Source organism: Salmo trutta, unplaced genomic scaffold (assembly GCF_901001165.1).
Source record: "Salmo trutta unplaced genomic scaffold, fSalTru1.1, whole genome shotgun sequence".
Taxonomy (NCBI): domain Eukaryota; kingdom Metazoa; phylum Chordata; class Actinopteri; order Salmoniformes; family Salmonidae; genus Salmo; species Salmo trutta.
Window position 1 is genome coordinate 3,681,811 of NW_021822941.1, and position 9,734 is coordinate 3,691,544.

General features: G+C 44.5%; 1 pseudogene; it reads right to left on the reverse strand.

Annotated features, from left to right (window-relative positions):
• Positions 1-452: 452 nt before the first annotated feature.
• Positions 453-7,264, reverse strand: LOC115187388 (intelectin-like; annotated as a pseudogene).
• Positions 7,265-9,734: the final 2,470 nt, after the last annotated feature.

Below are 9,734 nucleotides of genomic sequence, written 5' to 3' on the forward strand. Positions count from 1 at the left end.
CATCACAAAGCTCTGACCTCAATCCTATAGAAAATTTGTGGGCAGAACTGAAAAAGCGTGTGCGAGCAAGGAGGCCTACAAACCTGACTCAGTTACACCAGCTCTGTCAGGAGGAATGGGACAAAATTCACCCAACTCATTGTGGGAAGCTTGTGGAAGGCTACCCGAAACGTTTGACCCAAGTTAAACAATTTAAAGGCAATGCTACCAAATAGTAATTGAGTGTATGTAAACTTCTGATCCACTCGGAATGTGATGAAGGAAATAAAAGCTGAAATAAATCATTCTCTCTACTATTATTCTAACATTTCACGTTCTTAAAATAAAGTGGTGATCCTAACTGACCTAAAACTGAATTTTTACTAGGATTAAATGTCAGGAATTTTGAAAAACTGAGTTTAAATGTGTTTGGCTAAGGTGTATGTAAACTTCCGACATCAACTGTATGTCTACAGATATATTTAATTTCATCGCTCTCTTTCATTTGTTCGTGGTTTATCAAATGAAAGAGGCCCCGTACTTCTTGAGCTGGGTCCGTACAGCTGTCTGGTGGTTTCTGTGTCTCCATGGTCATAGACAACAGGAATGGATGGTCCTCTGTTGCTGCAAGACCCCACGTTGTATCTCACTGGGTGGGTCTGGGATATCAGAACACAACATGTCATTCATGTTGAGCTTCATCAAGCACCCATCTGTTTGACCCACTGGGGGGGGGGTTCAGACTGTGTTAACCTGCTGAGCTAAAGGCATCAGCTTGATGCATTAGTTTGTCAAAGTTATTCATAAAGCAAATGTGGACCGAACCACCTCAAACACCTGTGTAAGTGAAATGAACAAGAACGCGTAAATTGTACTGTGTGTTTGTGTGTGTGCGGGTGTGTGTGTGTGTTTGATACCTTGAAGAGTTGGTGCAGGTTGCCTCTGTGCAGGGTGAGGAAGCATCTCTGTGTGTATGTGTTTGATACCTTGAAGAGTTGGTGCAGGTTGCCTCCGTGCAGGGTGAGGAAGTGTCTCTGTGTGTGTGTGTGTGTTTGATACCTTGAAGAGTTGGTGCAGGTTGCCTCCGTGCAGGGTGAGGAAGCGTCTCTCTGTGTGGTAACGCAGGATGGATGCCAGGTTCCAGTGTTCCATAGGAGTTGTTGGGAACGTGCCACACAGACATGTCCTCCGCCACGATGTCATAATACCCAGGGTTCTGAGGGAGACAGGAGGAGATGTATTAATACCCAGGGTTCTGAGGGAGACAGGAGGAGATGTATTAATACCCAGGGATCTGAGGGAGACAGGAGAAGATGTATTTAATACCCAGGGTTCTGAGGGAGACAGGAGCAGATGTATTAATACCCAGGGTTCTGAGGGAGACAGGAGGAGATGTATTAATACCCAGGGTTCTGAGGGAGACAGGAGCAGATGTATTAATACCCAGGGTTCTGAGGGAGACAGGAGCAGATGTATTAATACCCAGGGTTCTGAGGGAGACAGGAGGATATGTATTAATACCCATGGTTCTGAGGGAGACAGGAGGAGATGTATTAATACCCATGGTTCTGAGGAGAGGAGATGTTTTAATACCCAGGGTTCTGAGGAGAGGAGATGTTTTAATACCCAGGGTTCTGAGGAGAGGAGATGTTTTAATACCCAGGGTTCTGAGGAGAGGAGATGTATTAATACCCAGGGTTCTGAGGAGAGGAGATGTATTAATACCCAGGGTTCTGAGGAGACGAGATGTTTTAATACCCAGGGTTCTGAGGGAGACAGGAGCAGATGTATTAATACCCAGGGTTCTGAGGGAGACAGGAGCAGATGTATTAATACCCAGGGTTCTGAGGGAGACAGGAGCAGATGTATTAATACCCAGGGATCTGAGGGAGACAGGAGGAGATGTATTGATTTGTGTCTTGCATCACGCAATTCCATTCCACTTCCAGTTAATTCAGGAAATGCACTGAAATTCCAATTCTTATTCTTCAATGAATTTATTTCAATGGGAAGAATTTGGAATTGTAATTTGGTTTCTTAATAGACTGGAATTGAAAATGAAATTAAGCCCAACCCTACTGTATAGGTTTTCAACATTAGTTTAGTTTAAACCCCATTGTATGATATAGCAATCTGATCATCTATTTAACATATCAGCTTAACCCCATCGTATGATATAGCAATCTGATCATCTATTTAACATATCAGCTTAACCCCATCGTATGATATAGCAATCTGATCATCTATTTAACATATCAGCTTAAACCCCATCGTATGATACAGCAATCTGATGCCCGACTGTACAGTCGATGAGGTGGATATCGAAAAAAAACATCTAGACTAGACAACACTCGATGATCTGGAAAAAGTGATTGAGACGAGACCATCAAGACTAGACAAAAGTAGATGATCTAGAAAAAGTGATTGAGACGAGACCGTCAAGACTAGACAAAAGTAGATGATCTAGAAAAGTGATTGAGACGAGACCGTCTAGACTAGACAAAAGTAGACTAAACAAGACAAAACAAGGTCCTCTACCTTGAAGTCATCAGAGGTGGGCGCCCTCTGCTGTTCCAAAGGTGACCCTGTTGGCCCAGTTCCCCTCTCCGTCTGGCCGGTTGGGGGTTACTACCCTGCTCACTGGACCCAGCGGTCACCCACCGTGCACTTCCATACATGTTGTTCTCGTGCACGGCTCGCCACCAGGGTCCAGCCGCCACCCGCTGTGGTCATGTCACAAAAGGTCTGGTACACCACCCCGCTGGCCGTAGTCAGGTAGTACAGACCATCTGACAGAAGGAGAAATATATTAGAAATATCCAAATATATTGAAATGTACATAATTACATATGTTGAAATATGTAAATACATACAGTACCAGTCAAAAGTTTGGACACACCTACTTATTCAAGGTTTTTTCTTTATTTTTGCTATTTTCTACATTGTAGAATAATAGTGAAGACATCAGAACTATGAAATAACACATATGGAATCATGTAGTAACCAAAAAAGTGTTAAACAAATCAAAATATATTTTAGATTCTTCAAAGTAGCCACCCTTTGCCTTGATGACAGCTTTGCACACTTTTGGCATTCTCTTACTTGTTTGGTCACTACATGATTCCATACCTGTTATTTCATAGTTTGATGTCTTCACTATAATTCTACAATGTAGAAAATAGTAAAAATAAAGAAAAACCCTGTAATGAGTAGCTGTGTCCAAACTTTTGACTGGTACTGTATCTTGAAATATATACCTACATATATTGAAGTATTTAACAATATATTGAACTACACTGCTCAAAAAAATAAAGGGAACACTTAAACAACACAATGAAACTCCAAGTCAATCACACTTCTGTGAAATCAAACTGTCCACTTAGGAAGCAACACTTATTGACAATAAATTTAACATGCTGTTGTGCAAATGGAATAGACAACAGGTGGAAATTATAGGCAATTAGCAAGACACCCCCAATAAAGGAGTGGTTCTGCAGGTGGGGACCACAGACCACTTCTCAGTTCCTATGCTTCCTGGCTGATGTTTTGGTCACTTTTGAATGCTGGCGGTGCTTTCACTCTAGTGGTAGCATGAGACGGAGTCTACAACCCACACAAGTGGCTCAGGTAGTACAGCTCATCCAGGATGGCACATCAATGCAAGCTGTGGCAAGAGGGTTTGCTGTGTCTGTCAGCGTAGTGTCCAGAGCATGGAGGCGCTACCAGGAGACAGGCCAGTACATCAGGAGACGTGGAGGAAGCCGTAGGAGGGCAACAACCCAGCAGCAGGACCGCTACCTCCGCCTTTGTGCAAGGAGGAGCAGGAGAAGCACTGCCAGAGCCCTGCAAAATGACCTCCAACAGGCCACAAATGTGCATGTGTCTGCTCAAACGGTCAGAAACAGACTCCATGAAAGTGGTATGAGGGCCCGACGTCCACAGGTGGGGGTTGTGCTTACAGCCCAACACCGTGCAGGACGTTTGGCATTTGCCAGAGAACACCAAGATTGGCAAATTCGCCACTGGCGCCCTGTGCTCTTCACAGATGAAAGCAGGTTCACACTGAGCACGTGACAGACGTGACAGAGTCCGGAGACGCCGTGGAGAACGTTCTGCTGCCTGCAACATCCTCCAGCATGACCGGTTTGGCGGTTGGTCAGTCATGGTGTTGGGTGGCATTTCTTTGGGGGGCCGCACAGCCCTCCATGTGCTCGCCAGAGGTAGCCTGACTGCCATTAGGTACCGAGATGGGATCCTCAGACCCCTTGTGAGACCATATGCTGGTGCGGTTGGCCCTGGGTTCCTCCTAATACAAGACAATGCTAGACCTCATGTGGCTGGAGTGTGTCATCAGTTCCTGCAAGAGGAAGGCATTGATGCTATGGACTGGCCCGCCCGTTCCCCAGACCTGAATCCAATTGAGCACATCTGGGACATCATGTCTCGCTCCATCCACCAACGCCACGTTGCACCACAGACTGTCCAGGAGTTGGCGGATGCTTTAGTCCAGGTCTGGGAGGAGATCCCTCAGGAGACCATCCGCCACCTCATCAGGAGCATGCCCAGGTATTGTAGGGAGGTCATACAGGCACGTGGAGGCCACACACACTACTGAGCCTCATTTTGACTTGTTTTAAGGACATTACATCAAAGTTGGATCAGCCTGTAGTGTGGTTTTCCACTTTAATTTTGAGTGTGACTCCAAATCCAGACCTCCATGGGTTGATAAATTGGATTTCCATTGATTATTTTTGTGTGATTTTGTTGTCAGCACATTCAACTATGTAAAGAAAAAAGTATTTAATAAGATTATTTCTTTCATTCAGATCTAGGATGTGTTGTTTAAGTGTTCCCTTTATTTTTTTGAGCAGTATATATACTTACGTATAAGCAAGTGTAAACCTAAATATACTAACATATATGTAAATATAACAAAGTAAAAGTCTACATATATTGATACATATATCTAAATATAACAAAATATAGATGCCCATCTGATGAGTAAATTCTTTGTAACCATAGTGATACTCAATGTACTGTACATGCAACACCAAACGTAACCACCGGGTGGCGAGAGATAAACAGTACAAGATTGGCACTGCTATTCTTTCTGTTGTAGTCTGAGTGTTCAGACATGAATACTGATTTAATATACAGCACTGCAGTGTACAGCAGGTATAAACATGGGTGGTCCTGTGAAGCTTAAATCAAGGCAACGATAGGATTGTGGGTTTATGTCCCACTGGGGCAACCCATGTGAAAATGTTTAATCGCTTTGAGTTAAAGCATCTGCTAAATGGCATATAAAGTTAATATATTATTATTATTATTATTATTGTATAAAAATGTTTCTTACCTTGATGTTGGTTATATCTGTCCCTTGTTTCTTCACAGCTCCTGGCAACGTATCGTGTTCTGTTCCTCAGCCTCTCCAAGCTGTTGAAGTCTGTTCTGAGAGACTGGAAACTGGGCCCAACCCCGACTGCATGTCTGCCCTCGTGTACCGCCTGCACGGCTACTGGAAATCACCAAGACGAGAGGAAAGTTAAATACTTGATACAGACACGTGTGTGTTTTATTATTTTTATTTTGTTTAACTAGTCAAGTCAGTTAAGAACAAATTCTTATTTACATTGACGGCCTACCCCGGCCAAACCCTGACGGCGCTGGGCCAATTGTGCACCGCCCTATGGGACTCCCAATCACAGCCGGATGGGATACAGCCAGGATTCGAACCAGGTACAATAGTGGCACGTCTTGCACTGAGTGTGTGTGTGTGTGTGTGTGTGTGTGTGTGTGTGTGTGTGTGTGTGTGTGTGTGTGTGTGTGTGTGTGTGTGTGTGTGTGTGTGTGTGTGTGTGTGTGTGATAGTGTGTGTGATTATGTGTGTGTGTGTGTGATAGTGTATGTGTGTGTGTGTGTGTGTGTGATAGTGTATGTGTGTGTGTGTGTGTGCTACATGACATTACTACAGTAAACACTACAGAGGATTAGACCCCATAGAGTGTGGAGCCCTGGTCTCCATACTGATCCTAAAATAATAAGGAAACTATTCACCTGAGGTATTGTTGCTTCTGTACATCTTACAATTACAGTACACAGCTGTAACGTGGTTGGCTATCTGGGAGGGAGTGGGAGGGGTCGTTGTTCGCTGTAACGTGGTTGGCTATCTGGGAGGGAGTGGGAGGGGTCGTTGTTCGCTGTAAGGTGGTAGGCTATCTGGGAGGTGGTGGGAGGTGGAGGGAGGGGTCGTTGTTCGCTGTAAGGTGGTTGGCTATCTGGGAGGTGGTGGGAGGGGCCGTTGTTCGCTGTAAGGTGGTAGGCTATCTGGGAGGTGGTGGGAGGTGGTGGGAGGGGCCGTTGTTCGCTGTAACGTGGTAGGCTATCTGGGAGGTGGTGGGAGGGGTCGTTGTTCTCTGTAACGTGGTTGGCTATCTGGGAGGTGGTGGGAGGGGTCGTTGTTCTCTGTAACGTGGTTGGCTATCTGGGAGGTGGTGGGAGGGGTCGTTGTTCTCTGTAACGTGGTTGGCTATCTGGGAGGTGGTGGGAGGGGTCGTTGTTCTCTGTAACGTGGTTGGCTATCTGGGAGGTGGTGGGAGGGGTCGTTGTTCTCTGTAACGTGGTTGGCTATCTGGGAGGTGGTGGGAGGGGTCGTTGTTCTCTGTAACGTGGTTGGCTATCTGTGAGGGGTTGGGAGGGGTCGTGGTTTGCTGTAACAAATGGACAATACAGTTGTATATTAAATTAGAATAGTGAATAAGTGAGAGGTCAGTATCTTACCAAGTTGAGGTGGTGAAGTTGAGTTAGTTGTAGGTGCACATGATGCATGTTCAACCATCAGCAGAGGAACCATCAACAACAGGAGAACACAGGACAACATGTCTATGGAGAAGAGAGAGAGAGAGAGACTTCAACCACAGGAGAACACAGGAGAACATGTCTATGGAGGAGAGAGAGAGAGAGACTTCAACCACAGGAGAACACAGGAGAACATGTCTATGGAGAAGAGAGAGAGAGAGAGAGAGAGAGACTTCAACCACTCCCCAAAATGTTATTCTTTATACATAAAAAGATACTAACTTAATACATTCCACAACTTGTAATGGAGGTTTCCATCAAAATAAATCCCGTAACAAACGTCCCTAAAGCTGACGTTATCTCTCGTTCTCCCATATTACAGTATTACCAGAAGTGAATGTTGAATTACCTGCTGTAAGGAGGTCTCAGTGAGGGATCTGTCAAATGCCTGAGTCCCGGGGGGATCTTTATGATGCCAACCCTTAACACTGCCCATATTTATGCCAGCTCTGAGAGATTCACGTGTTCTTATCTGTCACGTCTGAGCCATAAAACTGTAAACAAAGCAACAAGGAACAAACTTGTTTTGATCAATAATGATTTAGCTCTCCTTTTACAGAAAAGTACAAGCCTTCCAAAACAGTGTTAATGGCAACAAGGGTAAAACAATAACTCTAGTTTATCATCCATAAAGGCCTCATAAAAGATTATCATGCTGATTTTGTTGCTGCTTCAAAGCCTGTAATCTGTGTGAGGCCATTACAACAGTTGAGGAAACTGGACCCAACCCGTTACCTACAGACACACCTTGTCTCCTATCTACCAGGTCTGAGAGACTGGAAACTAGACCCAACCTGTTACCTACAGACACACCTTGTCTCCTATCTGCCAGGTCTGAGACACTGGAAACAAAGTTCTAAAGAACGAGGAAGTAGGAATCAGTCAATATTCGTTTGGTGTATGTCTCAAATAGCAGCCTATTCCCTCTATAGTGCACTTCTTTTATCCAGGGCCCATAAGGTCAAAATAAGTGCACTATATAGGGAATAGGGTGCCATTTGAGACGTACACTGAATGAATATTGACTGATTCCAACTTCCTTGTTGTTTAGAACTTTGTTTTCAGTCTCTCAGACCTGGCAGATAGGAGACAGAAATACCTTATTTACATAAGTATTCAGACCCTTTGCTATGAGACTCCAAATTGAGCTCAGGTGCATCCTTGAGATGTTTCTACAACTTGATTGGAGTCCACCTGTGGTCAATTCAATTGATTGGACATGATTTTGATTTGGAAAGGCACACACCTGTATTTATGAGGTCCCACAGTTGACAGTGCATGTCAGAGCAAAAACCAAGCCATGAGGTAGAAGGAATTATCCGTAGAGCTCCGAGACAGGATTGTGTCGAGGCACAGATCTGGGGAAGGGTACCAACAAATGTCTGCAGCATTGAAGGTCCCCAAGAACACAGTGGCCTCCATCTTTCTTAAATGGAAGAAGTTTGGAACCACCAAGACTCTTCCTAGAGCTGGCCGCCTGGCCAAACTGAGCAATCGGGGGAGAAGGGCCTTGGTCAGGTAGGTGAACAAGAACCCAATGGTCACTCTGACAGAGCTCCAGAGTTCCTCTGTGGAGATGGGAGAACCTTCCAGAAGGACAACCATCTCTGCAGCACTCCACCAATCAGACCTTTATGGTAGAGTGGCCAGACGGATGCCACTCCTCTGTAAAAGGCACATAACTGTCCACTTGGAGTTTGCCAAAAGACACCTTAAGGACTCTCAGCCCATGAGAAACAAGATTCTCTGGTCTGATGAAACTAAGATTGAACTCTTTGGCCTGAATGCCAAGCTTCACATCTGGAGGAAACCTGTCACCATCCCTATGGTGAAGCATGGTGGTGGTAGCATCATGTGGTGGGGATGTTTTTCAGTGGCAGGGACTGGAGACTAGTCAGGATCGAAGGAAAGATGAACGGAGCAAAGAACAGGGAGATCCTTGATGAAAACTTGCTCCAGAGCGCTCAGGACCTCAGACGGGGATGAAGGTTCACCTCCAACAGGACAACAACCCTAAGCACACAGCTAAGACAACACTGGAGTGGCTTCGGGACAAGTCTCTGAATATCCTTGAGTGGCCAAGCCGGAGCCCAGACTTGAACCCGATCGAAGATCTCAGAGACCTGAAAATATCTGTGCAGCGACGCTCCCCATCCAACCTGACAGAGCTTGAGAGGATCTGCAGAGAAGAATGGGAGAAACTCCCCAAATACAGGTGTGCCAAGCTTGTAGCGTCATACCCAAGAAGACTCGATGCTGTAATCACTGCCGAAGGTGCTTCAACAAAGTACTGAGTAAAGGGTCTGAATACTTATGTAGTAAGTGTGATATTTAATTTTTTTAATTTTTTATGCATTTGCAAAATATTCTGAAAACCTGTTTTTGCTTTGTCATTATGGGGTATTATGTGTTGAGGGGAAAAACTATTTAAACCATTTTAGAATAAGGCTGTAACATAACAAAATGTGGAAGTCAAGGGGTCTGAATACTTTCCGAATGCACTGTACACCTGATTCCACTAATCACAGGTTTGTTTGATCAAGTTGATTAGTGGAATCCGGTGTGTAGTGCTAAAAACTAAAATGGCCCCTTTTTATCCCCAAGATCAGGATGAAAAAGCACTGGTATATTTTTTTATTACATTTTTTATTTCACCTTTATTTAACCAGGTAGGCTAGTTGAGAACAAGTTCTCATTTACAACTGCGACCTGGCCAAGATAAAGCAAAGCAGTGTGACACAGACAACAACACAGAGTTACACATGGAGTAAACAATAAACAAGCCAATAACACAATAAACAAGTCAATGACGCAGTAGGAAAAAAAGAAAGTCTATATACAGTGTGTGCAAAAGGCATGAGGAGGTAAGGTAATAAATAGGCCATAGGAGCAAATAA